This window comes from Otolemur garnettii, unplaced genomic scaffold (genome assembly GCF_000181295.1).
Source record: "Otolemur garnettii isolate 467f Iridium unplaced genomic scaffold, OtoGar3 scaffold00008, whole genome shotgun sequence".
NCBI lineage: Eukaryota > Metazoa > Chordata > Mammalia > Primates > Galagidae > Otolemur > Otolemur garnettii.
The window spans coordinates 37,147,847-37,168,538 of record NW_003852403.1 but is presented as its reverse complement, the minus strand read 5'-3'; the positions used below and the strand labels follow the sequence as shown (position 1 = coordinate 37,168,538).

At 41.2% G+C, this 20,692-nt stretch overlaps 1 pseudogene; it reads left to right on the top strand.

Moving 5' to 3' along the window:
- The first annotated feature begins 11,739 nt into the window (after positions 1-11,739).
- Positions 11,740-13,849, top strand: LOC100961060 (annotated as a pseudogene).
- Positions 13,850-20,692: the final 6,843 nt, after the last annotated feature.

Sequence of the window (20,692 nt, the reverse complement as noted above, 5' to 3'; positions counted from 1 at the left end):
AAAAAAAAAAAAAAGACAAAATAAAACAAAAATGCTTTAGTATCTTTCTGTTTCCAGTTGTCCTACACATTACTAACATATAAATCTCCCTAAAACATTACTTTATCCAATATTCAGTTTATAATTTCAAATAAAGAGTGCCTGCGGGCTTGGCACCTGTAGCACAGTGGTTATGGAGCTAGCCACATACACCAAGGCCGGTGGGTCCGAATCCCGCCCGGGCCAGCTAAACAACTATGACAATTGCAACCAAAAATAAACGGGCATTGTGGTGAGCACCTATAGTCCCAGCTACTTGGGAAGATAAGGCAAGAGAATTGCTTAAGCCCAAGAGTTGGAGGTTGCTATGAGCTGCAACACCAAGGCACTCTACCCAGGGTGACATAGTTAGACTCGGTTTAAAAAAAAAAAAAAAGTCTTACTGAGAAATAAGATGGAGGCCTATAGCCCAGGAGCAGGTCTGTCAGACTGCTTTGGTACAGTATTTCAGCCCACTGCTTACATCCAAGTAGTGAGGGCCCAGAATGTGCAAAATTACATCAAACTGGCTCAGAAGTTACATTGGCCAAGCACAGTGGCTCACCCACGTAATCTCAGTACTCTGGAAGGCCGAGGTGAGTGAATTACTTGAGCCTGAAAAAGAGTGAGACCACATGTCTACTAAAAGTAGAAAAACCAGGTAGGCATCATGGCAGATACCTGTGGTCCCAGCTAATCAGGAGGCTGAGGCAGGAGGATCGCTTGAACCCAGGAGTTTGAGATTGCTGTGAGCAAGGTTGCTGCTATAGCCCTCTAGCCTGGGCAACAAAGTGAGATCCTGTCTCAAAAAAAAAAAAAAAAAAAATAGAAAGAAAGAAAGAAAAGAAAAAGAAAGAAAAATTAAAAAAGAAATGTAGTGACTTAGAAAAGAGATGTGGGAGCCACATTCTCTATCCTGTTTTGTCTTCAAAACATCCTTCCTGAGAGCTGCAAGTCACCACACAGAAAGCGGCTTTGGGAAATTATACTGCAAGAAGAAATGAGAAAACATGGGCTTCTTATGTTTGTTACTTTATCTCACAAAATCTAAATAATTTATTCACAAGTTCTGGGGATTAAGATGACAACATCTCTCAGGAGGGGGGCATTATTCTGCCTACCACAAGTGTATAAATATCTAACAAAGTAGGGCTTGGCACCTGGAGCTCAAGCAGCTAAGGGGTCAGCTACATACACCAGAGCTGGCAGGTTCAGATCCAGCCTGGGCCTGTAAACAACAGTGACAACTACAACCAAAAACTAGCTGGATGTTGTGGCAGGTGCCTGTAGTCCCAGCTACTTGGGAGGCGGAGGCAAGAGAATTGCTTAAGCCCAGGAGTTGGAGGTTGCTGTGAGCTGTGATGCAAGGGCATTCTACCCAAGGTAACAGCTTGAGGCTCTGTCTAAAAAAAAAAAAAAAGAAAGAAAGAAAAAACTAACAAAGTAAACTTCAAAACAAAGACAAGAGAATAGAGGAACATTACATAATGATAAAAGGATCAATTCACACAAAAAAGCCATAACAGTCCTAAATGTGAATGTACTTAACATTCCTATAAAATACATGAAGCCAAAACTGATAGAAAGGAAACGAAAAGTAAATTCACAACTGTATCTGGAAACCTCAACACTTCTGTCTGCATAATTGATAGAACAAGAAGACAAAATCAGTAAGGATGTAGAGGACCAGAACACTATTACTGGCAAATCTGACCTAATTGGTACTTACGGAACTCTGAATCCAGTAATAGCAGCCTACACATTTTCTTTCAAACGTACATGGGACATTCACCAATACAGATCACATCCTCGACCCTAAAACAAATTGCAACACATTTAAAACAATTTAAGTAATACAAAGTATGTTCTTGAACCATAAAGGAGTTAAGTTATAAATCAATTACCAGAAGAAATTTAGAAATTTTCCAAATATTTAGAAATTAAACAATATATTTCTAGATAACCCATGAGTCAAAGAGGAAATCAAAAGGGAAATTAGAAAATATTTTAAACTGAATGAAAATGACCATGGAATATGCCTAAATCTGTGGGTTGCAGCTAAGGCAGTACTTAGATACAGCATTAAACACACATTTTAGAGAATACAGTGGCAGAGCGAGAGAAGAATCCATTATCTCCCAGGCTTTCTGTGTTACCACACTGCTTGCAGTTTCAGAAGAGTTTCTTTCTTTCTTTCTTTTCACATGCAAATGAAGCCATCTGGTTTATTGTTGTCAATAGAGCCCCGCCCATAGCAAACAATATAAGGCCCTCTAACCTATGGGTCTCTAAACATTTTCAAAGTAGTTAGTCTTTTCAGGGCTGGCATTCATATTGGAAAGTGCCTGCCATTTAAAGCTGAAGCTCTAGGTGTGCTTCCTGGTGCGGGCCCAGGACCGGGCCATTTGGTGGCCTGAGGAAATGACTAAATCTGTTGGATGGTCCAGGGGTCCTCAAACTTTTTAAACAGGGGGCCAGTTCACTGTCCCACAGACCGCTAGAGGGCTGGACTGCGGGCCCTGGGACAAGTCAGCTGCTAAGCAGGACAAAGTGGTGGCAAAAACACCCGGCGGGCCGGGCCGTATAAATGTCCTAGGTGGGCCACATGTGGCCTTCTGGCCGTAGTTTGAGGACACCTGGCCTCAGAGCCCAGAGTGTGCCCCAGGCAACCCAGGATGAGAGTTTCTTCATTGCTCTTTGTAGCACACTACCAGTTACTTACCCCAAATCTAGTCTCCCTTTCTTCCTGGGGATATCCTGGGTATATGCCACCAAACTAGAGACATTTTCTAGCCTTCCTCGAAGATAGATGTGATAAAAATGACTAAATTTCTGTAGTGGCTTGTGCAAGTAAAATATACAAAATAAATAAATAAATAAATAAATAGTTTGAACTTCCACTCTTTTCCCCTTTCTCAGAGATGACACATAGAGGCTCAACTTCCACCGTGTAGAGGAATATAATACCCTAGAGCAGTGTTGTTTTTATCTTTTTTTAATTGCAGGGCACACTTGAACCTATGGTTAAACCTCCTTGGCACATGATCAAAAAAAAAGAGTAAAAATGGCTGGGCAAAGTGGCTCATAACTGTAATCCTTAAGGCTCTGGGAGGCCGAGGCAGGTAAATCGCCAGAGCTCAGAAGTTCAAGACCAGCCTGAGCAAGAGTGAGACTCCACCTGTAAAAATAGCTGGGTGATTTGGCAGGCGGGTGACTATAGTCCCAGCTACTTGGGAGGCTGAGGCAGGAGGATAGCTCGAATTCGGGAGTTTGAGGCTGCTGTGAGTTATGGTGCTACGGCACTCTATCCAGGGTGAAAGAGTGAGACTCTATCTCAAAAAAAAAAAAGTGAAAAAGAGAATATACGTACTGTGCTTTGAACATCTTTCAAAAATTATTTAATTAATGATCCTTAAATTTTTTTTCAGCAACCAGTCGAAAATCACTGCCCTCGAGGACGGCAATAATGCAGTATGACTGAAGGAACTTGAATTCCTAAATATTCTTTTGGAAAAATGCCTCATCAGTCTACATAGGCTAGATTTTTATTTATTTATTTATTTATTTTTGAGACAGAGCCTTAAGCTGTCCCCCTGGGTAGAGTGCTCTGGCATCACAGCTCACAGCAACCTCCAACTCCTGGGCTCAAGCGAGTCTCCTGCCTTTGCCTCCCAAGTAGCTGGGACCACAGGCACCCGCCACAATGCCTGGCTATTTTTTGGTTGCAGCCATTATTGTTGTTTGGTGGGCTGAGGCTGGATTTGAACCTGCCACGTTAGGTGTATGTGGCTGGCGCCTTAGCCACTTGAGCCACAGGTGCTGAGCCAGGCTAGATTTTTATATAAGAGAAAAATAAAATGTATACTAAATCCTTTTTATTCATGGATTCTGTGTTAGTGAAGTTTCCTACTTGCTGAGCTTTGTTTGTAACCCCCAAATCAATAATCGTGGTGCTTTTGCATCATTAGTGGACATGTGCATGCACAGAGTAGTGACATTTTGGAGTCACCTAACATGCTCCTTTCAGCTGAGGTTCTTGCTTCAGCGCTTATACTTACCTTCTTTTCATGGTATGTTTAGTGCCACGCTGTTTGCATTTTTGTGCTCTTTATTAGTAGTTTGCCATTTAAAATGGGCCCCAGGCATAGTGCTAAAGTGCTGTCTAGTTTTCCTAAGAAGGCTGTGATGTACCTTCCAGAGAAAATGTGTAAAGCCAGGCATGGCTCACGCCTATAATCCTAGCACTCTGGGAGGCCACAGCAGGTGTATCAACTGAGCTCAGGAGTTTGTAGTTGCTGTGAACCCTGGCACTCTACCCCAGGGGGCCAAGTTGGAGTCTGTTGCACAAAAAAAAAAAAAAAAAAAAGCTTTTAAATGGAAATACACATAAAACAAATTATGTATTGATCAGTTGATGAAAATGCTGTGACCAGAGGCTTGTAGTAACCTAATCTTACAGAATTTGCTAATTCAGTGATGACACTGAAGTTATAGAACATAACTACTTCAAATAATAAAAATCAACTGTATTTCTTATTTATGCTCCTTTAGCCTAAGATTACCATTTACCTTAACTAATACAAGATTCTAGTGCTGTTTCTATTAGTAAAAAATAAATACTGTATTTATTGATTCTGAAGTTTACATTGTAGCACCAGGTCCCATGGGAAACACACTACACACTCCGAAGGGATAACTGAAGAGTTTCATCAGAAAGCTAGTCATAAAAGTGTGGAATAAGGGAACTGCACTGGGTTGAATAGTCACCCAAAGATTCATATCCTTCTCAGAACCTCAAAATGTGACACTACATTGAAATAGAGTCTTTGTAGGTTATTTACTTACAAGTCGGTCATATGAGAGCCCTAAATCCACTGTGACTGGCATCCTTATAAGGAAAGAAGATGAGACACAGACACGGGAGGTGGGGGGAGGCCACAGGTAGAAGGAGGCAGGTGCTGGAAGTATGTATCTACAAGCCAAGAAATTTGAGGAATTGCCAGCAACCACCCAAAGTGAAGAGGCTAGGAAGAAGTCTTCCCTAGAGTCTTCAGTCAGAGTGAACATGGTCTTGCTGGTACTTAATTAGGCTTTAAACCACACTGATTAGGCTTGGTATGGTGACTCATGCCTGTAATCCTAGCACTCTGGGAGGGTCAGATGGGTGGGTTGCCTTGAGCTCACAGGTTTGAGACCAGCCTGAGCAAGAGTGAGACCCCCATCTCTAAAAATAGCCAGGTGTTGTGGTGGGTACCTGTAGTCCTAGCTACTTGGGAGGCTGAGGCAAGAGAATTGCTTGAGCCCAAGAGTTTGAGGTTGCTGTGAGCTATGATGCCACAGTACTCTACCCAGGCTGACAAAGTGAGACTCTGACTCCAAAAAAAAACCAAAAAAAACCAAAAACTCCCACTGATTGTGGTTCTTTGTTATGGCAGCCCTAGGAAACTAATTCTGGGTCTAATGAGGAATAATCACCTGCCTGGGACTAGCAACAGGGAAAAGCTATTACCAGCCCTAAGAGAAAAGGAGAAGAGTGGTCTCCAGAACAGAGAGAGAGTTCTGGAACTGTAGTCTTAGCTACAGAAACATAACCATTGTGAAATCTTGGCCCATAGGGAAGGACCTAAGAGAATAAATACTTCAACTTCTCTCTACAACCACCCTTTGACCTTCCGTTTCCACCTTATATGGACTGAACCTTATCATTAGCCAGAAACAAAGACATCTGGAGGATGCAGAGCTTAGTGGTCAGTCTTCTGGCAGAACAGGATGGGTGGAGATAGGTGGAAAGTGGATCATCTGAAAGGTACACAGAGACTACTGACACTTTTTTCCCTCACATTTATACCTGCAATCATCTTATACTCAATGGCTTGTGATTGTTTAATCGGCAGCATCTTTTCTCTTTCTCAGTGTTACACTGAAAATTGCACATAGAGGTCTTTCCCCCTTTCAGAAGCTCTGGTGCTTTTCTGTATTCCTTTCTAACTTCTTCTTTTTTTTTTTTTTTGAGACAGAGCTTCAAGCTGCCGTCCTTGACAGGTAGAGTGCTATGGCATCACAGCTCACGGCAACCTCCAACTCCTGGGCTTGAGCAGTTCTCCTGCCTCCGCCTCCCAAGTAGCTGGGACTACAGGCACTTGCCACAATGCCTGGCTATTTTTTGGTTGCAGCCATCATTGTTGTTTGGCGGGCCGGGGCTGGATTCGAATCCACCAGCTCAGGTGTATATGGCTGGCGCCTTAGCTGCTTGAGCCATAGGTGCCGAGCCTCCTTTCTAACTTCTAATAAAAGTCCTATCTTACCACTGATCTGTGGTCCATGGGTTCATTCTTCGAATCCCCGAGATCAAGGATCTACTGAAGAGCGAAATTCCAGTATCATATTTGGGGGCCCACCACCTTCTACAGAAGCAGACCAAGAAGAGAATTATCTACAGTCCACATACACTTGTGAGCCTAAAGAAGATTTGAAATTATTATTTAGAAGACAGCAAGAAAAGTGTTAATACAGTTTTCTCTCAAAATCAACCCCCTCCTCCCGCTGTTCTAACCTTGCCTTTAAATATACTAATCGGATTTATGTCTTTCAGAGATAATATCATCAAACCACAAACAGTGAAAAGGGTTCCAGCCCAGGCCTCACTCCATTGTGGATTCCTGGATCACCACTCATCTGAAGAGACCCTAATTGTCCCCTTCTATTGATTCAGGGTTCCCTCATTCCAGCCTGGACAAGGGACCCCAGTTTTCTGGGCCTGGGCAATTTCATGAAGAGAATACACTAACATTTTACCCCAAGCTAGAAGAATCAACCTAAATTCCTATTTACTGTGAACCTTGGATCAACCTCCTCGGAGGAACCTCTAACTGCTTCACCATATCACCGTCCATGTTCAGCAGGAAGCAGTTTGGAGCAGTCAGCTCCCCTTTTCCCTAACAGCAGTTAGAGCTTCTATTCGGAGAGGGAGGATTTGATTGATACAGGATTCTACCACTCAGGGCTAGAAAGGGAACACTCCCATTCTCTAGGCCCAGGTGAGCTCAGAAGTCAGACCCCCATTTCTAGGCACAAGCAACCTGCCTTTTCTGGGACACACCCTCTGGGCTCTGATAAGATCATGAACAAAGCAGCCTGTGATGGATTTTTTGGGTGGTTCCACCTTGGGTAGGAGCACACAAGGTAATCCCTTCTCAGGAACAAAGACTGTAAGGGACCTGATAACCTCGCCCTAGTGAAGGAGGAACTCCATTCATTCATTTGTTACCAAGTGCCAGCCATGTGTAATCCTCTAGACTTAAAACCCCTAGATAAAAGAGTCCACGTGGAGACTCCCAAGAGAGTTCTTCAGTTCTTTCTTCCTTCCAGAAGCTCTGGTGCTTTTCTGTATTCCTTTCTAACTTCCAATAAAAGTCCTATCTTACCACTGGGGGGGGGGGGAAAAAAAGAAAGAAAATTGCAAGGATTGCAATGATAGAACCTTAGGCTCAATGAAATACAGTAATAAATCTTTGTACAGCAGAGTGCCAGATACTCAGGATTTACAGAAATACAGCCACTTGACACACTATTCTTGTTTTCTGCCCTAAGAAGGGAATAGGACTAGTAAGTGAAAAACATAATAACAGTGCAGCCCAACTGGCAAATGAACATTTTACAACTAAGTATGTACGGGTTTAACTGATTGAGGACCAGACTAGAGGTCATGTTCATTGCCCATAGCATGAACTCAACGCTCTAACCAGTTTCATTGCTGCTCAGTTCTGGTTAGACTGTAGCATTATATCCTACTCCAAGGCCAAGAGAAACTTAGAAACTTTGAGAAGTATCCATAGGAGAGCCATAAAAATGACACTTCTTTGAAGAAACGTATGTCATGGTGGATCCCCTAAGAATCAGATGCAAGATGTATTGGGGGAAAGGACTGTAAGGAAGGAAGGGGAGGGTATAGGAGTGAGTGGGGAGAACCTCTGAGTCAGGGGCAGGGTGAGGAAGAGGAGAAGGATTGGGTAGGAAGAGCCTTAGCTCTGTGCAGTTCTAAGAAACTCTCAGCCATGCCAGTGGGGCCCCCCAGCACAGGGATTGTATGCTGGTGGAGCTCCACATTGGATAGGAACAGCTTGATTATATCAGGCACATGGGAGTGACCCAAACAGAACATGCTCTTGGAGAGAATACTATAGTAGGTTCTGAAAGTGGTGCTGCTGGACGTGGTCAGCTAATTCCACTCCTCACAGCAGCTGCTCACTCAAAGGGAGATGTATGCAACACATTCCCGTGACTGCCATAAAAGTTTAGAAAATGACTCATGTTTTGGTTTGAGTGAGGCACGATTTGGGTGTTTTTTCTCCCTCTCCCATAAAAGTGCATTGTAGCTAAAACCTACTAAGATTGTGGGCAACGGAGGCCAAATGCATGGGTTCAAATCTTGATATTGCCACTAAGCAACTGTGTGACTTTGGACAGTTCACTTGGGAGGATAATCATATTACTTTCCCTATAGGGTTGTTGAGAGGATTAAATGAGATGCTTGTGTAAAGCACAATGCCTGGCACATTGTAAAGATGTAATTAATACAAGTAGGACCTCTGTTAAGTGGACTACCCAAGGGACTGTAGCAAATTAGTTAACACACAAAGGTGGTCAACATAAGGAACTAGGCCTACTGTACTGATATGTGCAGTTCAGTCTATGAAAATTAGGCAACTTGAGGTGGTTGACGTAGAGAGGTGGTCAACTATGGAAGTTCGACTATATATCATTAGCGTTCCCATTTCTTTTAGTATACCAATGCAGGCACCTAAAACAAATTTCGCTCTCAAAATGCACTTATGCAAAATGGTGATCAGTAACTCTCCATCTCAGCTGGAAATAACATAAAAAGAAATAAACAACAAATGTGTAGTTGTAGAAGAGAGAGTTATCTGATGATGAGAACAACATAGAGTACTCCTATCCCTAATGCAGAAGCACAGGGAGTTTGAGACTTCATTCAATGTAGAGGACTTCAAAGGAGATGAGAATGTTTCCATCCAGGAGTTCTTACAGAGACTAGGGGACCACAGCTGACCTCTCAGCTCAGTGGCTTTCTTACAACTTCAAAGAACAATTTTCCTTAGTTCCTGACGAATGCTTACAGCTGCAGGGCTTTGACGAACTTACCCCAAGTTTTGTCCCTCCTGTGGCCTCTGGCTTGCCACATTCTAACTTTTCCCCATTTCAAATTTTAAAAGCAGCTATAAAAGCAGGCCAAAGTTCTCTTCTGCCTTTAAAAGTAAGAAGCCTACTTTAGCCACATTAAAGTTACTGAGTGTTCATCATATATAGACAGCAAGCAGTTAAAAACATAGTAAGAAAAAAGATGGAGACTTCACACCTTTTACATTTACCTGGATGGAGCTGAAACATATTCTTAGTAAAGTATCTCAAGAATGAAAGAAAAAGTATCCAATGTACTCAATGCTATTATGAAACCAATATATAATCACCTACACTTTCATACGAATGCTAAAAAAATATATATAGTCCAGAAAGAAAGAGGAAAGAGGAGAGAGAAAGGGGTGGGGAGAGGCTGGGAGGAGGGAGGGTATTCGGTGGAACCTCATCTATTGTGCATAATGCAATGTTACGTTTTAAAACTATTAAGAGTAGAGTATAAATGTCTTACCAAAACAAATAAGTGAGGTGATGGTTATGTTAACAAGGTTGATGTAAGCTTTCCACATTGTATATCAAATTAGCACATTGTACTCCATAAATACATTAATGTACACAGTTATGATTTAATAAAAAGCATTTTAAAAAACATAATGAGAGATACCATTAATAATAGCAACACAGGCTCGGCACCTGTGGCTCAAGTGGCTAAGGCACCAGCCACATACATCCAAGCTGGTGGGTTCAAATCCAGCCCAGGCCTGCCAATAAACAATGATGGCTGCAACCAAAAAATAGCCGGGCATTGTGGCAGGCACCTGTAGTCCCAGCTACTTGGGAGGCAGAGACAGGAGAATCGCTCCAGCCCAGGAGTTGGAGGTTGCTGTGAGCTGTGATGCCACAGCACTCTACCCAGGGCAACTGTTTGAGGCTCTGTCTCAAAATAAATAAATAAATAAATAAATAATAATAGCAACTCAAGGTAAAATCCCTCAGAATAAACTTGACAAGAAATACACAAGAGCCACATGAAAAACATAGAAATACTTCTCATAGCAGAAAGGATTTACATATGGATTTATTATTATTATTATTTTTGAGACAGAGCCTCAAGCTGACCCCCTGGGTAGAGTGCTGTGGCATCATAGCTCACAGCAACCTCCAACTCCTGGGCTCAAGTGAGTCTCCTGCCTCAACCTCTCAAGTAGCTGGGACCACAGGTGCCCGCCACAATGCCTGGCTATTTTTTTGGTTACAGCTGTCATTGTTGTTTGGCAGGCCCAGGCTGGATTGGAACCCACCACCTTAGGTGTATGTGGCTGGTGCCTTAGCCACTTGAGCCACAGACGCCGAGCCGGATTTATTATTATACTATCATTAAATAAGAAGACTTAACATCTTTAAAATATCACTTTCCTCTAGATTAATAGTATATAAATTTGACTATGATTACAATTTTATTGTATCAGTAGGATTTGGGGGCGTGAGAAGGAGGCAAACTGATTCTGAAGTTCCAGTGGGAAACCAAAGTGTATTGGAGAGCTGGAGAGAGGAAAAAGAGAAAGAAAAATGATCTCATAAAAGGTATAACTTGAAATGTCTAAATACAGAGTCTCCCAAAGGAATGTTGGCAGCACAGTGCAAAACAATGTAAATGCTGCGGGGGATGCTGTTTCTAGGTAACCACAGTGACTGCCAGCTATAGGCCCAGTCTTCTGACCAGCACTTCAGTTGACAGAGGCTGCCTTTGAGCTGGGTGGTCATGTGATGGTGGTGGGGCTGAAGACTCTAAACCTTTGATCCATATGTTCTTTTGTTCCCATACACAAGAATTACAATGAGGACAATTCTCCAGATCAAGACAGGGATAGGGCCCTTGTGCATTGATTTTAAGATGTGAGGAGAGAAGTGAAGGGAAGACCGCCAGTGTGGGATTCTCCAGAAGGATGAGATGTCAAAGTTTATGCTTAACAGTCTGTAAGTGTTTCTTGGCAGTGCCACGGGATGCAATACTTACCAGCATTTGCTTTGCTCTCTTCTTAACCCTTCTCATTACTGCCCAAGGCTCAGGAATGCACTCAATTAGAAAAAAAAATAAAGGCAGCAAAGCAGAGCAAAACAACCACCAATGCACACAAACAGAGGACTGAAACATTTTGAAAACATTCCAGCAGCAGTTGTGCCCAGAGAAAAGGGGATATTTGAGACAGTCCTATCTCTAATTCCTTAGCTGACACCACTGGTCTCAAACATATCTTAGATGGGTTTGAATGTCCCTGCAATGCCCTATTAAAATCCACAACATGGGCACGCTGCCCATAGTACAGTGGTTACAATGCTGGCCACATACACTGAGGCTAGTGGGTTCAAACCCGGCCCGGGCCAGCTAAACTATAATGACAACTGCAACAAAATAATAGCCAGGTGTTGTGGCGGGTGCCTGTAGTCCCAGCTAGTAGGAAGCCAAGAGTTGGAGGTTGCTGTGAGCTGTGATACCACAGTACTCTACCAAGAGCGACAAAGTGAAGCTATCTAAAAAAAAAAAAATAAAATAAAATCCACAACATGAGCCTTTGGTAAAATCTGGAAGAGGAAACCTCTTTGAGTAACTGCAAAAGGCTGGCACCTAGAACGTGGTAAAAATTTCTGGTGAACTCCCAGAGTGAAGCAGGACCTCTGGATGATTGAAGCACATGTGCTGCTGTTGGAAGGCCAGGTGCGGACTGAAGGCTGGAGGGCTTTTTTCATTTCCCCCAAACAGGGCAATTAGTTTCTTGGGGCCTGTTGGTAGGATAATAAGAGGGGAGAGACCAGCAAGGGTATTTGGCCTTTAGCCACAAAATTTGGTTACTGTTTAAATGGTAAATTTGTTCAAAAGAGCAGAAAAGGCCTCCTCTTTTATTAGCCATGCAGTTTCATTTGCCATTAAAATAACAACACAACTATTATTTACTTGTCTAACTGGACATTAATTTTGATCTTGTTTATAAAATAATTTAGACATGACTGGTATGTTATTTTGGTAATGCAATTTTATAAAATTCAATATTAATAACATAAACTTGCCTTGATTAATCACTTTGTTTTTTATCTCAAACTTTGCCATTAGATTCTTTTTTTGAGACAGAGCCTCAAGCTGTCCCCTTGGGTAGAGTGCCGTGGCATCACAGCAACCTCCAACTCTTGGGCTCAAGCGAGTCTCCTGCCTCAGCCTCCCAAGTAGCTGGGATCACAGGTGCCCGCCACAACACCTGGCTATTTTTTTTGGTTGCAGCCATTATTGCTGTTTGGTGGGTCCGGGCTGGATTGGAACCTGCTACTTTAGGTGTATGTGGCTGGTGCCTTAGCCACTTGGAGCCACAGGCGCTAAGCCATTGCCATTAGATTCTTTTTTATTTTTAAGTTTATTTTTCATTCTACTCTTTTTTTTTTTTTTTCTAAATGGCAAGAACTGGGTGGCAGTAGTCTTTTTTTTTTTTTTTTTGTAGTTTTTGGCTGGGGCTGGGTTTGAACTGCCATCTCTGGCATATGGGGCCAGCGCCCTACTCCTTTGAGCCACAGGCGCCATCGGCCATTGGATTCTAATTGAAATTCATTGACTGGCCTGAAGGCGGGTGCTGGAGCAAGATGCCGTGGTAACCAAGAGGAAGCAGTGTGGAGGCCTGGTGGTTCAGGCAAAGAAGCCAAAAAGAAACTAAAAAGATGCCAGGCCTCCAGCTGAGTGATGTTACCACGAAGGAAGTGGAGGAGGAAGAGGGAGACTGTACCCCAGGCCCCGTTTGCAAGGGTGAGTGGAAAAATAAGGAACAAATTCTCATCTTTTCTTCCAGAGGAATAAATTTCAGAAAAAGACATTTGATGCAGGACTTGAGGACACTGATGCCTCATTCTAAAGCAGATACTAAAACACATCATAAAGATAAATTATTTGTGATTAATGAGGTCTGTGAAATGAAAAACTGTAATAAATGCATGTATTTTGAAGCTAAGAAAAAAGAGGATCTTTATATGTGGCTTTCGAATTCACCTCACGGGCCATCTGCTAAATTCCTTGTTCTAAGTATTCACACCCTAGCTGAACTAAAGATGGCTGGAAACTTTGAAAGGTTCTCGGCCTCTTTTGTCTTTTGACCCTGCTTTTGCTGAGTTACCACATTATGCTTTGTGAAAAGAACTCTGAATCCAGATCTTTAGTACACAACGGTATGGTCCGAAAAGCCAACCATTTGTGGACCGTGTATTTACTTTCACCATTTTGGATAGTAGAATATGGTTTCGGAACTTTCAGATCATAGAAGAAGATGCCTCTCTTGTAGAAATAGGACCTTGTTTTGTATTAAATTTTATAAAGAGTTTCCAAAGACGTTTTGGAGGACCAACTTTATACGAAAATCCTTACTACCAGTCACCAAGCATGTGTCGTAAGATCCATCACAGCTGCAAAATACAAAGAGAAACAGCAAGTGAAGGAGATGCAGAAAGTCAGAAAGAGCCAAAGACACTTGTTCCCTATGATCCCACTGCAGACTCGTTTGTTATACCAGTTGAGGAAAAACCGATGGAAATCCAGTGGGCAAAACCAGAGCCTAAAGTGGATTTGAAAGCAAGGAAGAAAAGGATTTACAAAAAGCAAAGAAAAATGAAACAGAAGATGGACAGTGGGAAAACAAAGTGAATCAATGGACAACTAATTTGCTTTTCAGTTACTTTGTGTTTATTTTGTATTCAGCATATAAATATTTTTATTATTTGGTACTATCTTACATATAAATTAGTGTGAGATTCAAAAGAAAGAAAACATAAAATCTTAAATTAATGATTATCTTTTCTAAATAAAATATCGCCAGAACTCATCAGTTAATTTCTGGCTTTCTATTCAAAGTTTGTTTGATACTACTACAAATTTTTATTACTAAAGATTCAGGCCTGTTCTTTTGGATTAGAATTTTTTGTTTAGCAAAGGTGAAATTCAAGCAGATTTATTGGGTCATTTTTACTTGTAAAAACAAAACATTAGGGACTTTGAGAGTGTAGTTTGTAGATGGTTAAGTAGGGGTAGACTGGTAGCAAGGAAAACAACTTACTGAGGTTAATGAGGCCATGGAAAACCAACTTCTGACTTTTTCTCACCTCAACAAAGAATATATTAAAATTCTTAGAGACAGAGTCTCACGTTGTCACCCATGGTTGACTGCTGTAGCATCACAGCTCATAACAACCTCCAGCTCTTGGGCTTAGGTGATTCTCTTGCCTCAGCCTCCTGAGTAGCTGGGACTACAGGTGCCTGCCACAATGCCTGGCTATTTTTTGTTGCAGTTTGTCTGGGGCCGGGTTTGAACCCACCACCCTCAGTATATGGGGCCGGTGCCCTACCCGCTGAGCCACAGGTGCCACCCAAATTTGTAGGTTTTGAGAATCAAACAAGTTAATGCCTGTGCTGAAAATATTGTAAATTGTAAATCTAATATACAAGTAGTAATAAATTATTTTAAAAGTTAATAGTCAAAAGAGGAAAAATAGGATAGTGATAAGATAATCTCTCAATAGGTAAAAAAAGAAAAAAATTTTGGTTAGGTATTGGCTGTTTCTTGTGCCTTGAGTAATTGTTTGTTATCTTTTACTTATTTGTAAGTTCTTTAATGTAAGATTATTCTATAAATCTTAGAAAAAAAAAGAAATTCATTGACTGCCCAGTATTTGCTAAATATTGAATATAAGAGCTCAGATTTAGGGCAGTCCCTCTGGCTCAGTGAGTAGGGTGCCAACCCCATATACCGAGACTGGTGGGTTTGAACCTAGCCCCAGCCAAACTACAACAAAAAAATAGCCAGGTGTTGAGGAGGGCGTGTAGTCCCAGCTACTGGGGAGAGTGAGGCAAGATAATTGCCTAAGCCCAAGAGCTGGAGGTTGCTGTGAGCTATGACACTAAGGCACTCTACTGAGGGTGACAAAGTGAGACTCTGTCTCAAAAAAAAAAAAAAAAGAAAAAAGAACTTTCTGCCCAAATTTCATTGTTTTGATAAGTAGCTAAATCTTCAGTAAATTAAAAAATTATTTTATTTTCATTAAACAAATAATTTCTCATGTCCTGTTTGCATATTTAACACAATTATGTTCTATAGTTTAGTTTTTAAAAATTTGAATAGATTGGGGTGGTGCCTGTGGCTCAGAGGAGTAGGGCACCAGCCCCATATGCCAGGGGTGGCAGGTTCAAACCCAGCCCCGGCCAAAAACAGCAGAAAAAAATTTTTTTTTGAACAGATCACTTTGAAAATTTTCTTTTTCTCTCTCCTTTTTTTTTTTTTTTCTTTTTAAAGATAGTGTCTCACTCTGTTGCCCTGGGTAGAGTGCCATGGTGTCATACCTCATAGCACCCTCAAACTCCTGGGATCACTCAAGTGATCCTTTTATCTCAGCCTCCCAGGTAGCTGGGACTACAGCCATCTGTCATTGTGCCCAGCTCTGAAAATTTTCTGTTTCTTCTTTTCAGCTTTTTTTCTGCTCTGAGTTCCATTTTGATATTTTCTATCACAGTCTGTACTAATAGTTATTCTCAGTGACCTAAGGGATTAAAAAAATGTCATAATGTTCAGTGGGTACAAAATGTGACATATTTTTAATTAAAAAATACATTTTATTTTTTAAAATGTGAAAACACATTTAAGTTATTTTGAACATGTTTTTAAAAAGGTTGCTTTCTCCTAAAATATTAAAAATTATGTATATTACATTAAACAAAGATACAAATTATAACGAATGAATTTCAAAACTTTAAATCAGGCTGGGCATGGTGGTTCATGTCTGTAATCCCGGCAATGTGAGAGGCGGAGGTGGGAGGATTGTTTGAGGCCTGAAATTCAAGACCAAACTCAGCCATATGGCAATACCCTGTCTCCACAAAAAACAAAAGTAAAATCTAAAACAAAACGAACAAGCCCCTAACCCCACAAATCTTTAGATTTAACTTGTTTAAATAAAGCTGAAAATGGTTAACTTTTTGGAATTTTATTAAATCTTATTAACTATTTACATAAAAATTATTTCCAATTCTGGCATTCACTGTCCATTTCTAGTTGTTAATAGAAAGCACTTTCACATATACACACATAAGAATAATATGAATTGCTTACTATTAAATTTTTTCTTAGCTGGCATATGTATTTGTTAGTCTTTTTCTATTTTCCAGTAGGTCTAACATTTCTTTCTTTCTTTCTTTCTTTCTTTTGAGACAGAATCTCACTCAGTGGCCCTGGGGTTGAGTACTCTGGAGTCATAGCCCATAGTAACCTTAAACTCTTGGCTCAAGTGATGCTTTTGCCTCAGCCTCCTGAGTAGCTGGGACTACACAGGCACCTGCCACAATGCCTGGCTAGTTTCTTTTTTCTTTCTTTCTTTTTTTTTTTTTCTTTTTTTTTTGCAGTTTTTGGCCAGGGGCTAGGTTTGAACCCGCACATGGGGCCTGTGCCCTACTCCTTTGAGTCACAGGCGCTACCCTCGTTTTTTTTTCTATTTGTAGAGATGAGGTCTGGCTTTGCTCAGGTTGGTCTCGAATTTCTGAGTTCAAGCCCAGCCCAACCATCCTTAAACTAATAGGACTTGCTGGTCTTTCTCTGGCCCCAGTGGCTCTGACTTTCCCACCTTTTGACATCTAACAGTATTGTGAATACTGTACCTGTTCATGAGTGCTTCTGGAGCCGCACATAGGAACACAGAAGAGAAGGCAAGAAAATGTCTCTCAGCACTACTGGGAAAGATATAATAATGTAATGCTCATAATGCAAGAACCTACTGCATTCTGCTGTCTAAGAGGAGGGATGTGGCAAGTTGGTTTTGCCTCTTCTCCTACCTAACACGGCAACTCTTCCTCATACTCTCAAGTAACTGGATTGCTGATGTCAGGACATTCATATGCAGTCACCTTCTGTTTTAAGGACGTTGAACAAGAGATATGGAGAAGTATTTCAGGGGACTAAAACAGTATCATCACAAAAGTGGTTGTTTTGGACTATAAGTCATAAATAAAAGAAAAAGAAAAAAATCTGCTAAGGATGGAAGAAGATTAAAAAAAAAAAAAATCACAGAGATTCCAGGCCGTGCTGTACCAACACCACCAGGCCCTCTCAAATGGCTGAGGTACCTACCTGCTCTTTAATTACTTTTTTGTAAATGAGTTTGTGATATGCAGGGGCTCTTTAGAGTAAGCTCAACCAGACCCTTTCTCATCTGACCTCCTTGGGATCTTATGTACTTTCCTAAGCTTAAGGGATGCATGATTACTGACTTTTTTTTTTTTTTTTAGAGACAGAGCCTTACTTTATCGCCCTCAGTAGAGTGCTGTGGCATCACAGCTCACAGCAACCTCCAGCTCTTGGGCTTAGGTGATTCTCTTGCCTCAGCCTCCGAGTAGCTGGGACTACAGGCACCTGCCACAATGTCTGGCTATTTTTTGTTGCAGTTTGGCTGGGGCTGGGTTTGAACCCACCACCCTCGGTATATGGGGCCGGCGCCCTACTCATTGAGCCACAGGCATCACCCTGTAATTTTTTTTAATTAACAAAGCATTTTTTTTTGTATTATCCTCTTATCTACCTTGTGAGATGGCATTTTATGCGTGAAGAAACAAGCTCAGAGATTCAGTGACTTCTCTGAGGTCACAGAGCAGAGCTGAAACTTGAATAAGGTCTTTCTCATACTGCATAGCTGTCCCATCATTAGGCTATAAGCCTTGAACACTATCAATATTTCAGTACTTTATCCTCTTTAAATCCACTATTTCTGCTTAGCCAGAGGGACTTTTTCCCTTCCTTCCTCCTTCCCTTCCTTTCTTTTCCTTTTTTTTCTTCTAGAGACAGAATCTCACTTTGTAGCCCTCGGTAGAAAGCTCACAGGTTTCACAGCTCACAGCTCATAGCAACCTCCAACTCTTGGGTTTAGGCGATTCTCTTCCCTCAACCTCCCAAGTAGCTGGGACTACAGGCACCCGCCACAATGCCCGGCTATTTTTGGTTGCAGTTTGGCCAGGGCTGGGTTTGATCCCCCTACCCATTGAGCCACAGGCACCGCCCTCTTCCTTTCTTTTCTAAGACAGAGTCTTACTCTGTCACCTGGGCTAGAGTGCTGTCATGTCATGGTTCACAGCAACCTCAAACTCCTCCTTAAGCAATCTTCTTGCCTCAGCCTCCCAATTAGCCGGGACTACAGTCACCCACCACAACACCACACTAATTTTTCTATTTTTAGTAGAGATGGGAGGTCTCACTCTTGCTTACGCTAGTCTCCAACTCCTTAGCTCAAGCAGTCCACCACCTTGGCCTCCAGGAATGCTAGCGTTAGAGGCTCAAGCTACCTTGCCCAGCCCAGAATGACTCTCTTTTCTTTCTTTCTTGCCATTGTTTTTAAAAAATGTTCTTGCTCTAGGAGTCCAGAGTGATTTTCATGTAGTCCCAAATCCATAGATTAAGAAGCATCAGACCTTCCCCCTTCAGTGGGGGAAACCTTTCTCAGTGATTTTGTTAGGCAGAACTGCCTAATCTCTGCCATCTTGGCCTGCAGAGTTCATTACAGTAACTCTGGCTAATATGTGTATAAAGACATATTTGATAAATTACCATCTTACTTGTAAAATGATAGTCTGGGTCCATATGGGCAGACCCAAAGTCAGTTTGTGTTGAGGCTTATACCTGTCTACCAAAAAATGAGAAAATCAAGGACAATATAGTGAATTTTGATAGCACTGAATTTATCAGATTAAGGGCTGGTCTTTATTTTGAGATTATGCCCTTATTTTTCAGTAGGGGGAGAGGCAGATGGTTTAAAAATATCCTTTCCTTTATAAAACCGATGTTAGTATTACAGATGGTAATTTAATAGTTTGATGCCATTTGACAAAGTAACAAAGTAGCAAAGTAACAAGACTTTATGTCTTTCCCAAAAATGTGTTAGGAGGTTTTATTGCTCTTACAATTCCAGACATCTGGAAACCACCAGTTTAGGAGATAATGTAACATCTGACTCCCAGAAATATCACCAGTGTTGTTCTGCGGCCTCAGTGAGCCGACAGATAACTGAAATGGGTTCTCTAAATGTCATTTGATCAAAATGTTAACCTCAGCCTGGTAGACAGCTCTGGCACGTAAGTGTCACCAATTTCTGCCAAATGACTTATGAAAATAGTGACAGAGCAAAGTAACCTGATGTATACAAACACCTTCCAATTATACAGGCTCTTTACAATTTGAATAGAGTGGGGACTCCAAACAAGCTAATGTCTCAAAGGTAGTACTTTGTGCTGAGAACATGAGCTCTGGAGTCAGATAACCAAGGATCAAGTCCCAGCTCTATGTCTTGCTATGTCACATCTGCTAAACAAATTATTTATCCTAACTCTTTATTTCATCATCTTTAAAATGGAAGTAATACTAATGGTACTACCTCTATAAGGCTGTTCTGAGGATGAAATGAAATATGTATAAAGCACTTAGTATAGAGTCTGGTGTTTATCTAGCCCTTGGTATGTATTTATCATAGATAAACATGGAAAAAAGCAATAGGACTATCAGGGGGAAATTCTGAGGTCCATATGGGCAAAGCAATAGGATTTGGAAAAGTTTAAAAATGTTTTTAATAGCCACCTAAAAAGAGAAAAGGGAATGGTTTAATTGGGTTTTGGTGAGGGTTACAAAGCAGCAAGAAAATCATTAGGACTTAAAAAGGAGGTAAGAAAAAATGAAAAGACTAAGTCTTTATGGGACACTGGGCTCTGGAGGAGAGAGCCCAGGAAAAGGAGCTTTGTTACATTAGGGATGGGTGAGACTCCTGACCAGGAAAGCATCAGTGGTCTGCAAAGGAAATCCACCTTTTTTGTTTTTTGTACCAGAAGCTCAGTAACAAAAAGTTTCCTTCAAAAGCTTGGTTTAAAATGTGCTAACTAGAGACATATCTAGAATAATCATAGCCCCCAAATTTAAATTCTAGAAATATGGTGTGCAGGCTGAAAATAATAATAATAATTGCTAACAAAATTACCATGAAAAGCAAACTGAAAATAATAACTAAATGTAATGAGTGAAACTTTATTGGATTCTGGATTTGTTTTCTTGTTTTGTTTTGTAGAGTACTGTGGCATCACAGCTCACAACAACCTCAAACTCGTGGACTTAAATGATTCTCTTGTCTCAGCCTCCCAAGTATCTGGGACTACAGGAGCCCACCACAATGCTCGGCTATTTTTTGGTTGTAGTTGTCATTGTTGTTTGGCAGGCCGGGCTGGGTTGGAACTCACCAGCTCTGGTGTATGTGGCTGGTGCCCTAGCTGCTGAGCTAAGAGGCATCAAGTCATGGATTCTGGATTTGTAAAAATTTAGTTAAAAGGCATTTTGGGAACAACTGGAAGAATTTAAATGTGGCACATATATATATGATATATGATCATACATACATATATATATATTATATATATTTATTTATTTTTGAGACGGAGCCTCAAGCTATCTCCCCTGGGTAGAGTGCCATGGCATCA